General features: G+C 42.5%; 1 long non-coding RNA gene across 2 annotated transcripts in view; it reads right to left on the minus strand.

Annotated features, from left to right (window-relative positions):
- Positions 1 to 1349: 1349 nt before the first annotated feature.
- Positions 1350 to 14282, minus strand: part of LOC121111148 — a 30597-nt gene continuing 17664 nt past the window's right edge. Inside the window, exons 2-5 of one of the 2 annotated variants that reach the window (XR_005860821.1) lie at positions 12697 to 12851; positions 8172 to 8379; positions 5022 to 5135; positions 1350 to 4436 (exon numbers count right to left, since the gene is read on the minus strand). This is a non-coding gene — a long non-coding RNA (uncharacterized LOC121111148). Of the gene's footprint in view, positions 5136 to 8171; positions 8380 to 12696; positions 12852 to 14282 lie in introns of both variants that reach the window. The other variant, XR_005860820.1, reaches the window with a different exon arrangement.

The raw sequence follows: 14282 nt of genomic DNA on the forward strand, positions 1-14282 counted from the left end.
TCCACAGCCCTGATTCTACACAAGAATACACAAGTGCTTTCACAGGTCCTTCCCCAGCAGGAGAGGAGTCACACATAGAAGGCAGTGTCTGTGAGCAGCCTCTGGACCCTGGCAAGTTCCTCATCCTCCCTGAGGCAGCACCAAGGTGCGCTACGGAGATTTTAGCTGATAGCCTTTTTGTTTCTTCCTTCTCATTCACTCAGACTCTCAAAAATAAATAAATAAATAACTCAAGGGAAAACAAAAAACAAACAGCCCCCCAGCCTTCTGATTCAGAGCAACCAGAAATCAGCAATATGCCCCAATTCCCCTCTCCTCTACTCTAATTACGAGAAACATATAAACCTCATGTTAGTGAAGGTTGGTCACTGTACCACGGTATCACTTCTCTTTGCAATGCTCCTTGCAGGTGACTTGGTGCTTTTGCAGAATGGGGGAAATGAAAGCGTGGGGCTAATGCAGGGTTTCACAGACAACAATCTGGTGTTTGATTTTTGTGAAAGGAGCAAATATTTGCAGTCATCAGCATTTTAACCTCAAACAATTTCATTTCAGGATCCAAAATTGCACAGGGAGCATTTCACTCTCGCTGGTATGCTTCAGTTTGTGTAACTCTTCCCCCATTTGTGGGTTGCTGTGCTGCTAGCTTTCATCTTTCCCAGCTGATCTTTTTCCCAGTGTCATGTTGATTTATTTGTCTTCATTGGTATTCTGATAACATTTCACCAATACATTAGTTTTAAATTAAACTCTCAGTTGTGTCTTTTATGTCGGGCCCAGTGTATGTGCTGGAAAGGAAATTTCATTTCAGAGATACTTTATTCTTTTTATTGACCTCCTCAGCTACAGACTCACCAGCTGCTACATTTATTTTACTTGGGGAGAAAGTTGTAAGAGCTCTGTGTAAATTATGGATAGAAATTGCTGCTTGTGAAAATGAGAAACTGCTAAAAAAAAACCCAACAAAATGGCCCAACACTTTCAAATAGCTACAAACCAGAAGCAGTTGTTGCTCAGTCACAAGCTGAGCAGGGGAATGGGAATCTGCTCCTGGTTTGTGGAGTATGACCCAATGGGATGAAACCCTGCCATGCATGTCAGAGAATCCGAGAATCATGGAATCATTTGCATTAGAAGGGACCCTCAAAGGTCATCTGATCCAACTCCCCTGCAATGAACCGGGAAACCTACAGTTTCATCAGGTGCTCAGAGCTCTTTCCATCCTGATCTTGAATGCCTGCAGGGATCGGGCATCCACCACCTCTCTGGGCAACCTGTGCCAGTGCCTCACCACCCCTAGTGTAAAATACTTCTTCCATATATCCAATCTAAATCTCCCCTCTTTTAGTTTGAAACCACTTCCACTTGTCCTATCACAACAGACCTTGCTAAAGAGTCTGTCCCCTCCTTTCCTATAGCCCTGGCTACCTCTGGGCTTTAGGCAAGGCAAGAATTGCTCCTCATGAGGGTGGCAGTGGGATGTTTGGCCCTGCAGGCAGCAGGCACAGCTCCCAGCCCCAGCAGCCTCCCCAGCTTGTGCCGGGGTCTCTTGGTTTTGGCAGCACTCGTGGGTGATGAGAGGAGGTGAAAAATGAATGTTTGGCTTAACTGAATTGCAAAATGCAGGACTTTATGGTATGAAATATGAAAGCAGTGAGCACGGTTTCTGCTGTAGTTTATTTTTGTAGCAGATGCCGTTCATTCTCCTCTTGCCTCATCTTTTCAGCGCATTGTGGGCAGTGATGATGTATAGTCTTCTCGATGAAGCACTTATCTGGGGCCTATTACTGTAATGACATAGCCCCTCATACTCTCTCAAAGTTTTATTATCAGAAACACTGCTTTGCTGCAAGTTGATATTCATAAATCATCATTTTCTCATAAAATCAAAGGGAAAATAGGTCTTTTGGAAACCTGCACCCTACTCTATTATGAGATTCCTCACCTGGCCCAGCTGCTGTTGTTCCAGCAGATATAAGTCTCCTGGGTTTGAGGGGTGACTCAAGCACTTGGTCTGAATGCTGAAACCTGGCAGTGTACAAGAACTGCTGGCCCAGATCACACCTCCAGCCCTCAGCTGCAGCTTCGTGTTCCCGACGGACAACCTGTGGAGCACCTGCCTTGGCTGCCGTGTCCTCTGGAGCAGGAAGGTCGGCAGGGAGGCGTCCACCAGAGGAAGGAGCCATGCTCCTTTCCAGAAGGTGCAGGAGGAAGCCCTGGGAGGACACATCTCGGTGCCTGCTGAGCCAGCCTGCTCCCTGCCAGGCCTCAGAGGAGAAGGAGCAGTCATGTATTTTCCTCTATAACCTCTTGCTATTTTTGGATAGGAAATTCAGAGGAATTATTAAAGAAGCATAGATTAAAAACAAACCTCTTTGCCTTAGTCCCCAGGATAAACATTTCCAGCAACAGAAGAAAACAACAGCCCCATGCCTTGCTTTCCTGTGTCCCAGCACCCAGTACAGGATACCATGCTTGTGGTGGCATGTCCCAGAGTGGATGACCCCTTGTAACCAACTGCTTACTGCTGTCTTGCCCACACTGACCACCTCCACCATTTGGGATTTCCCAGGCCCCTCTTTTCTGCCCACTGCCCCAGCTCCATGCCTCCCACTGTGTTGAAGGGTCATATCCCACTGGGTCTTGTGGGCCTGGGGTCCCCTCCCTGCTGCTAACCCCATGTCATGGAGCAGCCCATGCCGCTGTGGGGCAGGAGCTTCCTCCCACCCTTTCCGCCCAGCAGTGTTTTCCCAACAGATAATACAAAGAAAAGAGCTTGTATCCCCCTCAGGCTTTGGCTGGCCAGTGGAGAAGCTCTGGTATTCCTCTCTATGTCACAGTTGTGCAACTGCTTCTTCCTTGTGTTTTATGTCCCTGTCCTCCTTTCCCTGCTGGTAGTCCTAACAGGGTGCCCACGCTATGCAGGTTGCATTGCTCTACCATTCTCATTGGGCTGGGACTTACTGTTGGGTGCCTCAGTTATGGGATCTGCAGGGATCCTCTGTGTCGCAGGGGCACTTTCCCAGGCTAACACCAGGTCAGCCTTGTATTAGATCTTTGTTAAATTCCTGGATGAGTTCACTTCTGAGGGGCAGTGTTTGGGCTTATATTTTTGGATGTTAGTTATTTTAAGATTTAGGAAGATTTTTTTATTTTTTTTATTTTTTGCAAATGAACTTATCCCACTGTACAAACAAGGAAGAATAAGAACTATTTATGAATTTGGGATAAACATAGAAAAACATTTTCCTGGAAGAAAAAAATAGCTTAAATGTTAAACAATATTTCAATTATTATTTTTTTTTCTAAACAGAAACATTCTTTTGCATCTGAACTTCATTTTCATTTATAAATCAAAATTTCACACAGATTTTTCAAAAGCTGGCATGAAACTACCCAAACGAGCCATTTTTGATTCATCAGAATCTTTGTGATTTTTATTTCCAGTTCCCACCCAGAACCCAGGTAAGATCTTGGTGCTTAGGTTTGCAGACCACTGTGATGTGAAAGGCTCTTCCTGATCTTTGCAACTGCAGCTTTCCTGACTCTGGTACCCATTTTGTTGCCCCTTGCTTGGCACTGGGCAGAGGATCAACACCCCCTGAAGGGTCCTTCCAGAGACACCTCTGCCCCCCGCTAAGGCTGCAGCCAGCCGCACTCCTCTTGGAAAAGGAACTCATTGAATTTGATCTCCTAGGCTAACCCACTGCTGCTTTTTTTTATTGTTGTTGCACCTGACACACCTCTTGAATCTCTGGTTTTTTTTAAATATATTTCAATTTTTTACTCCTCTCTCTCTTTTTTTTTTTTTTTTTTTCCAGCTCTGTGCCAGCAATTTACAACCAGATCTGTACCAAACAGTTGAAGCCTGAATCAAACCTGCTACTGTTTTTTGTTTTTTTGGTTTTTATTTTTTTTTTTCCACTTTGCTTTTCAATTTGTGGACCATACAAAATCTCTAAAGGAACTATACATTCCAGTGTAGCAGATTTGAGCCTCCTGCAGTAGGCTGATTCTTAGTTACCTTTTCTGGAGCTCTTGGAAATTTTATTTCTTAAGCCTCTTAGGGCCTGAATTTAAACCAATGGTTCAGGGTAGTGCATCAGTGATGAAGGAATGGCAGGTGGTATTTGGCAGCAGGGGGCACAAGGAAGGAAAAAGGGAAAGAAGAGAAACTGCCCCGGCACTCCAATACTGCTAAGAGCTCTGCTGCTTCAGGTTCTTCAGCAATGCCTCTTAAATATACACCTGGTCAGATCAAAACAGAAAATGATAAAAAGAACTGGCTGAGTAATGTCTTCTCGATCTGTTCAGCCCTCTTCAAGTCAATGGGATTAACGAATGCAAACCTTACAGCCAATGAGATTATCACGTGTACATTCACTCCAGGAGAAACCTGATGATTGCATGAGCTTTCCTTGATGTCACAGTATCCCCTATTTGCAATTAGATAGGAAGATATTTAATTGCAAACTAATTTATTCAGCTATTGTCTGCACAAATTTTCAATGTATTTTGACTGCATGGAACATTTTAATGGTCTGCGTTATTTCATTGCTGAGATGTTTCAGGCAAAGCAACAACTGGAACAGATTTCTTAAAGGACCCAGTTTCTAATTAATTGCAAATCACAAGCTAACAAATTACCAGACATTCATCTCATACCCAGAGGGATAAGCGCTGCCAATTTAAGGAGGAGACCATATTTTTCAAACACAACAAAGAAACTGAATTCCTGTTTTCAGTGTAAAACGGAACTGTGCTTTAACTGTGAAATCCAAACTCATGCCTATGTTAGAACAATCTTAATCTAACTATAAAATTGAGCTATCCACTGGTGATATTCTCTGATTTGATTCCCTTACAGAGATTTCCATCATTTCCCTATTACTATCTTTGGCCATCACCTGGCTGCATGTGCTCTGATGACTGCTGCCACTTCTCCTGTTCACTAGTTTCCTGACGCCCTTATTTCTTGGCACTGATTTACAGCATTCAGGGCAGGAAAGCAGTCTGAGTACCTCAACTCGGTGTCACTTGCAGATCAGTGCAGTGACAGGACAAAACACATCATAGCCTTGCAGGAAATGGCTGGGCCCCCACAAAACTTTTCTTGTTCACCAGATGTGCTGAACCTGAGCAGTTAAGAAAACAGAAGGTGGCACTGAAATTAATTAGAAACACAATTCTGGCTCTGAAATTAAAAAAAAAAAAAAAAAAAAGTTAGGTTATAAATTTTAGAGAGATATACGGGGACATGTTTGGTTTTTTGTTGTTTTTTTGTTTTTTTTTTTTAAGAAGAACAACATTACAACATTAGGAATGACAAGTGCTGGAAATAAATGTTAATAGAATTATAGAACAATCTGAGTTGGAAGGAACCCTTAAAGACTGTGTACTCCAGCTCACCACCACTAATCAAGGACACCTACAGCTAGATCATGTTGCTCAGAGCCGCATCCACCCTGACCTTGTATGTCTCCAGGGATGGGGCATTCACCACCTTCCTGGGCAACCTGCACCAGTGCCTCATCACCCTTAGTGTGAAATACTTCTTCCTTATATCCAATCTAAATCTCTTTTCTTTTAATTGGAAACGATTTCCCCTTGTCCTATCACAACAGGCCCTGCTAAAGAGTCTGTCCTCTTCCTTCTTATAGGTCCCCTTTAGATACTGAAAGGCCGCTCTCAGATCTCCCCAGAGCCTTCTCTTCTGCAGGCTGAACAGCCCCAGCTCTTTCCACCTGTCCTCATAGGAAAGGTGTTCCATCCCTTGGGTCATTTTTGGGGCCATCCTCTGGATGCACTTCAGCAGATCCATATCTCTACTGTACAGAGGACTCCACATCTGGACACAATTCTCCAGGTGTCATCTCACCAGCACAGAGCAGAGGTGCAGGATCACTTCCCTTGCCCTACTGACCCCACTTCTTTAGATGCAGCCCAGGATATGGTTGACTTTCTGGGCTGTGATCATCACTGATTCACGTCCAACTTACAATCCACCAGTTCCCCCAGGTCCTTTTCAGCAGGGCTGGTACTGATAACAGGGGTTGCTATTACCTTGCACTTGGCTTTGCTGAACTTCACTAGGTTTTTCTAGGGCACTGTAGTCTCAAATCCAGCCTACCATTTGCTGCATCCTTCAGACCTCCTGCCATCCCGCTGCTTACACATTTCTTTTATCTTTGGAGGTTGGAATTTGATTCCTCCAACCTAAAAGTAGTGGTTGTCCTAGCACTTACTCAGCCAAGTTGGCTGTGGACCATCTTCCCAATTTAACCAGATGATTTCTCCACTTTGATCCTGACTGTGATTCTCCTGTAGCCTCTCCAAATTTAATGGTAACCGCAGATTTCATCATATGCATCATTAGTGAAAAGAATGGAAACAGGCCCAGAAATGATCCCAGAGGAATTCTTCTTGAACAACTTCCTATTTGATAGGAACAATTGATAAGTGTGTTTTTGGAGTGAAGTTCATCCAGTTGTAAACCCGTCCTGTTGTGACAGTGTTTTTCAGGTCATATCTAATGCAAACACTTCAGGGAACTAAGATAAATCACATCCACTTGCTCTTCTTTATTCATTAAGCCAGTTACTGTGTTAAGAAGGGAAATTAGGTTGGTTTGACATGATTTGTTCTTGACAAACTCAAGTAGACTGGTTTTTATCACCATACCATCTTCTAGGTACTTAAAAACTGATTGTTTAATAACTCATTCCAGATTTTTTGGAAATCAGAGTGAATGGTTTATAGCTTCCTGGGGTCTCATTACTCCTTTTTAAAGATCAGTACTATATTCACCTTTCCCCTGTTCTCTAGGGCTAATCCTGTTCTATGTGCTTCCTTTACAATAACTGCTTTACAATAATCGTTAGCAATTCACAGATTACTTCATCTTATTCCTTGAATATGTTCAGGTGAACTTTATGAGCCCCTGCTGACTTGTATGCAGTTGGTTTATCCAAGTATTCTTTAACTTGGTCTTTTCCTGTTTTGGCCTGCAGTCCTACCTTGTTTTAAAAATAATTCAATTGATTAGTTGGTCACAAACTGCTTTCAAATTGCTTTTTTTTTCTTTTCTTTTTTTTTTTTTTTTTTTTTTTTTTAATGAGGGCTGGATCAAGATATATACCAGGCATCTTTACATCAGTTATTTGCTCTCTTTTCCGGTTTAGTAATGGATCAAGACTTTCCTTTTTCTTCCTCTAATTAAAACGTATTTATAGAATTTTTCCCTGTTCCCATTTATGTCCTTTCCTCGTTGAAACGCCTTTTGTACTGTAGCTGCTCTGATTCAATCCCCAACTGTTTGTCTTATTACCTTATCTCTAGGTATGTGTTTGTATGAATCCTTTCTGTAGTAACCATGTAATTAATGTCTCAGCTGTAATTGTATTCCTATGCATCTCATACCTTTCTGCATAAAGGTAGCCTGCTTGTATATGTTTAACATAGCCTTGTTTTAGGATCTGTGAACTCCTTTCTTCCTGCTGAGAACCTTGATTATCTACTTGAGAGATTCTGATCATCAGGTCCCAGAGAACGTGGAACACAAGCCCTTGAAGTGCTGGAGTTGAGACTGTACTTGTTTGGCCCAGCATGTCATTTGTGATCCATCCCATTGTTCTGAGTTTAATGCTTATTCATTTCCTCTTTGATTCTGTTTTCATACTTCGTTATTTTTTAACTGTGCTTTTTTTATTTTTAAGAAACAATAATAACAACCTCCCTTGGGCCAAAGAACATGGATCAAAACAATCAGGTCACTGGACTCATTTTAATCTCAGCGCTGACACAAACACACATTTCAAGGTGAGGAGTTCGCCTAGAAACTTTGCAATCAATAGCTGTAGTCTTGGTGTAACTTCTGGAAACGCAAATACTCAAAAATTCAGCAGAACTTCCTTTAGAAGATGGATACTTGTGAGAGGAGAGCTAAGATATTCAGGGGTCTTCCTCATTGGAAGCTAACATTGTACACCATAAAATACCGGTAAACAATTCATTCTACTTTACACTATGAAAGTACACTGAATCACTCAGCAATTGAAACTCAGAAGTAAACTGGGGCTCTTCTGTATTATTCTATGCTGTATCTACATATTGGAGAGGAGTTTTATGCTGGGAAGGAGCTGGAAGGGGTAGAGGAGGAAGGGAAAACTTACCTTCATAATGAAGAGAGAAGCGCAGTGATATAAAGAAAATTTCCTCAAATTCCTCTTTCCCTCTGGAAGGGGGAACTTTAGGGAAGTGTTACAGTGGAACAGAGATGGTGTCTCTGCCAACTGAAGTTGTGGTCTAGGCATGTGTCATTCCCCCTCAAGTTGAAATACAGTCTCTTCGTAAAGCAGCTGCTGTTACTTAACAGTGAGGCTGAAAATTAGCAGAATTAATAGGTATTTAAACAAAGGCAGGGTACTTTGGTTAAACATTAAAGACTGGAAAGGCCATACAAATTATACTTCAGTTATTGCAATTCCACTGGGAGTGTAAAACAACGTGATGTGATCTCCTGCTGGGTAAAGGCAAAACATATTTGAAGCTGCTGTTTTGAATTATAATGGCACATTTATGGAAAACAGACAACACTGATACCACAAAAATGTGATGGGTACCATTAGCAGTGAGCATCATATAGCAAACCATAAACTCTTAGTGCCTTCAACATGTAAAAAAAAATAAAAATAAAAAATAAATCAAGTCAGTGGATTTGTTTATGGAAGGAATTAAAAGCATGTACTCCTTTAGCTCTTATACAGTGCGCTAAGAGCTCTTTAAATAAAAGATAACAAAGCTATTTGTTTTTGATGATTAATAAAATATATGCCCTTCTGTACAGAATATAATGATAGAAAAATTGTACTACAAAGACAGGAGATGCTGTTCTAAGCCTTTCCTTTAAGTTATTTCTGTAGATATATCAGAGGAAGTGGTGCTTGTTCTTGCTTTTGAATAATGTGATATAGAGTCACCTTGTTCTTTCAGATTCAGAGCCCTATTCAAGGCAGGTACGTAATAATTGATTGCATTACTGACGTGGGCAAGCAAAACTTCCATAGGAAGAGATTGAAAAAGCTGGCTCAGTTTACCTTCAAGGGTAGATTAATAAGAGGGGGCAGAATGGATGTATGAAGAGAGTGGGTGTCATAAATAAGGGAGAGAGGAATTAATATTCACATTGTCTTTAAAACAAGGGCATGAAGAGATTTGATGAAGCTCAGCAGCTGCAAATGTAATGGTGATAACGGGAAGCACTTTTTCTCACAACATGGCAACTAGACTAGGGAGCCCCTAGTTACAGGATGTTTTTGAGGTTAGGAGTTTATCAGGATTTATGAAGAGAGCTTGAACAAGCCAAGATATCATTATGAATGCTGAAGAGAGACAGGAACCAGAGCAGCTTCCCGTGGTGGATCAGGAGCACTGTGTGTCCCAGAGGTGGTCCATCGTCCACCTCCCACCAACAGCTGCAGAACCCCTGCCCAGGGGCCCCATGGTGGAATGGGCTTTGGCAGCTCCTGCATCCCACTTAGCCAAGTCCAGTTGGGTCAGTCTGAGCCTTTCAGAGTTCCCACTGTGAAATGACTGGTACCAGAGTGAGACTCTGGCAGGGTCCAAGGCTGTTTTTAGCCATGGGGAGTATGATCTCTTCAGCCTGAGAGACATCCTCCGTCCCAGAGCTGGGAAAAAAAAAAAGAAAAAAAATCTCATCTCAAGCAGAGAATTTGAAGACTTCATTTTTTTTTCCCCTCCTGCAATTAGAAGAAAAATGGAGTTCTACTCCTTTCCAAAAAGTTACTGCTGCAGGTGCTGATTCAGAACTCTCCAGGCTGCATCCTTGACTGTCCACATTGATCACAGCCACAGAAGTGGAGCCATGTGGGAGCCAGAGGAGAGCTGTGTGGAACAGGAGAGACTCTTGCTCCAGGGAGGACCCACTTGGATTTTGCATTCCAGCAATCTGTGACCCATTTCTATGACACTGCCCTGAAGTTTGCTGTTGGGAAGCAATCCTTCATTCTGAAATCCCTTATCTTGAGAGAGAATGTAATATTTATATTTTCCCTGCTTACTGGACATGCAGATAAGCAGCTCTGGGACCAAGGATCTGTCAGTCTCTCCTTTTTTCTTCCTAAGGGATAACTAATTAAAAAATAAATAAATCTTTAGTTGAACTTTCGGCTGTTTTAAAAAAAATTGATGCAGTTTTGGAAAGTTCAACGTCCAAAGAAGTTTGGGACTCAGATCCCAGCAGGTCTGATGACTGCTATGTTTCTCCGGGGAAAAGCTAAGAGGGACACCTGAGGGGAAGAGGCACTGACCATTAGTCCAGGAGCAGCAGCTGGCCAAGCCTGGTGATATTTGGTGGAAACAAAACACGTGGCAAAGCACGCAGTTCCTTAAAAGCTAGCTTTACTGCCTGACTTGCCAATCTGAAGAACTGCTTGCTTGTGTGCAGGAAGTTTTAATAGTAAAATGGATGCTAAGGTCAAGCAATGGGTTGATACTTTAGCCATCCAGCTGTGAGACCTAAAGATGCCTCCCAGGAATTAGCAGAACAGGAGGATTTTGATGGATTTTGTGTGAAACTGATGGAAAATAATTACTTTTGGAGAAAGGTCACATGAAAAGACAAAATAGGCAATCATTAATGATGTCTCTTTTTCATGTAGAAATGTGGGTGGGGAAAGAAAGTGCTCTGATTTTGGGTGATAATCATTCAGAAAGGCTCCACAATGGGGCATTGTATTGCTGAACCTGGCACAACTGCTATAGATAAACAACTTCTTTTCTTTGATGAAAGCAATGCTGTCACAGTACAAATTGGCAGTTTCATCCTCCTCTTCTGATTCTCTATTTATTTCATTCAAATTGCTTCTGTTTGTATGAGGAAAAGCAAGCTAAGCACATTAGAAGAAGAAAAATACATCACATTATGATTAGATTACTATGTACAAAAAAAAAAAAAAAAGGGATTGAAAACTGTAAAGGTATTGTGATTGTTTTTACTAAGCATCTGCCTTAATGTAGCTCATCGGTTTCCCAGCACTACAATGAAGTTAGAGAAATTCATTAGCCATAGTTTGACAGAACTTTGGCTGTAACAGCAGTCTCTGGACACGCTCTCTGCCCACAATGAATGGAGGGTAATTTGAGTTATCTTAGTTGTCTGTCTTTGGGGCAAGGCTTACTTCAGTTGCCTTGTATTTGCTGTGGGGTTTGAGGTCCATGGTGACACTGCACACCCGTACAGAAGAAAACCTGCCTCTGCGAGTCCTAGGAAGACATTCTGCAGCTCAGCCATTCAGCACAACCCACCTTCTCTACAGTGAAATAGCAGGTGGATAGTAAAAAAGTTATTTCCTGAACATGCAAACTGATGCAGACTGTCATTCCATAGGATTTCTGTATTTCAGCCACATAACAACAACCACTGTAACAGTCTCCCATGAGCTCATCTTTCCATATTGTGGAGCAAGGGAAGGTGATAGCAATACCTTCTACTAGGATAGAAGCACTGTGGAGAAACAGAAGGTAATAACAAAGAAGAGAAAAAGCAACTCACCTTTTCTGATGACCAGTGACAACTTAAGAACAGTACAACCCACACCCAGAAATGCTGCTCCCTTGACTGCTAACCTTTAATAAGGGTGAGGAGGGGTGGACCCAGGCTTCACACCTTCTCGTCACTCAAGTGCTTGCACCTGAACTCCTTGGGTTAGCCACATCTTCTCAGCTGGTGCTCAACCATTGGTTCAGGCTGTGACCTGGCAATTCCTATGCATTGCCTGAAATGCCTCAGACCCTCTCCTCTTCTCTGGCAGTGTGGGGGCTGCTAGGGAGCCATGTCCATGTATGTGGCATGGTCCATTTTCGGCATGTGGCACTGACCTGCTCTCTGGGAGATGCCTGCAGCTTGGCCAGCTGGCCCATCAAACAGGACAGAACGTTACTGCTCTTGCTGTGCAGCCCTTCCCTCACTCAGGACAATAACTGGCATCTCCTAGCCAGGTCCTGATTTTCACTACTTTATAGGGATGACATATTTTTGATATCTCTCACATTTTGTGAAGTGTGACTGGAAGTGACCAGTGAATTCAGAAATTGTAGGGCAGAAATTGCAGAGAGAACAGTATATGTAATGTGACAATTGTGCACCACAACTGGCTGCAAAAATGCATGCCTTCAGGAATCCGCTACCTGAACACATTGGCTTTCTGTGAACAACTTTCCCAAGGAAGCAGATATGAGGGAAGGAGCCTTGTATGGGGTAGATGAGCCCCTTGGATTCAGGGGCAAGTGGAAGACATTCAGATTCCCTCACGTTAAATGCACAGTATCTGCACTGAACTTTTGGCTCGACAGTATTATACATGTCATCAGCCCTAAATTAACTTGAATGAAAACATATGCATTCTAGAAATTAACAAGATATAACCATTGCATGTAACATGTAAATGAAATACTTTGTTCCCTTTCAGAGCTGTTTATGGGCAGAACTTAGACCTGAAATACTGTTAATAGATGATTGGCAGATACAAAAGGGCAAATGAGTGCTTTTACCATCTGTAAGGTAGCAGGAGGAGGAGATGGATAAGGCTTGGATACTGATCAAATCTGTCAGAAAAGTCCTAAAGCTCTACAAAAGAACTATAATTAAAGAAGCGGGGAAAAAATTCTTCTTGCTACCTGCTCTCTTGCTTCTGAATCCTGTTGACTGAGAGCTACTGGCCATCTGTTGCTCAACTTTGAGGTTCTGTGTGCAGGTGATGAGGCATAGGTCAGCTGCCATACTGTTTCTTTGTCCTTGTGTACAATTGACAGAGTAGCAGGAGCTACAGAAACTACAAGCAAGAAAAAAAAAATGCTTATCCCAAGGAAGATATGCACTATTTCTGCATAGAAGAATCTGTCATATTCAAAGCATGTACCAAAGAGCATAATCCAAATTCCTGGAGGACACAACACTGCCTGTATTCTTCTGGTAAAAGAACTACTATTTTCTCTTTATGCATTTTTATTCATCACGTCCTTTCACAAATAGGCTTACATGGCTGACTCTTGAAATAATTAGTATTAACAAATGATAGCATTGCTATTTTTATTGCCATCGCTTCTAGAAGCCAGATTCATACCAAAGCCCATTGTGGCTATTCCTTTTCATTAGTCATGCAGAACATGGCTGAGTTCTGCTTTCAGTTAGAGTAACACAAATCTGAAGTACCTACATATCCCCTGCCAGTAATACTTGTGGCATACACTGGAGTGACCGCTCAGTAATATTTGTTTCTCAGGAAAAGTGGTAATTTTTCTGTGTGACTACGGAGGGCAGGTTCCAAATATGTTGCAAGCGCAGTTAAAAAAGGAAAATGAAATGAGTAGGAAAAAAAAGTGCACACACACAAAAAAAAAGTTTATAAGATTTCCAGGCTTGAAAGTAAGTATGTTTCATGTACACATACTGAAAAGATCTGTTTGCAATCAGCTCCTGTGTCATTTACTGCATGAGTACTGGATCCAGAGTCTGTAGCATATCATTGAGATTATAAGTGGAGAGCAATGCAGGATGAGGAAGTCTGTCCAAAAAGATCCAAAACCTTGGAGCCCTTGGGAGCATCTTGTCAGAGGGCTGCTTGGCTTTGGTAGGGGACGGCAGAGCAGCACTGAGAAAAGATGAGGGACACAGCTTGAGACATGGCTAACTTCTCACCTGTTGAGGTGTTAGGTAGCATTCCAGGGCAGGCAGAGCTGTTCTGGCTTCGGTGGTGGGCACACCTTGACGATGTAAATGGGGTGTGATGGTGGCTTGGGAGCTGGCCAGAAGTGGGCTGGGGTCTGTGAGGCATGAGGATGCACCACCTGGCAGTGTTGACACAGCTGTGGGGCAGGGGGTCGAAAGTGATCCTTCCAGCCTGCAGGGAAGTCTGCAGGCCTTGGCTGAACCAGAAGGACACGCAACAATTTGGTGTTTAGCACATACAAACGTATGTGTAATCTGTGTTTATATTAATTACAAATATTACAGGGCTGGAAATATGTGGCTTGATATCAAAATGGAGAGGTAGCTAAGGCAGCAGCACTGGAACGATTACACATGGAAGTGTACACCAGCCAGCAAGTAACAGTATAGCAGACGAACGGAGATGTTTGAGGCGAAAAGTTTCCCATGGATTTGCAGGAGTTACAGCTGGAAAAGACATGATGTTCTTTCTGTTTGCCAATACTTAGCAGTTCTGCAGAGTGCTACACTCCCACAGCACGTGCACTGTGCTGCA

Source organism: Gallus gallus, chromosome 6, assembly GCF_016699485.2.
Source record: "Gallus gallus isolate bGalGal1 chromosome 6, bGalGal1.mat.broiler.GRCg7b, whole genome shotgun sequence".
In the NCBI taxonomy this organism is placed as follows: domain Eukaryota; kingdom Metazoa; phylum Chordata; class Aves; order Galliformes; family Phasianidae; genus Gallus; species Gallus gallus.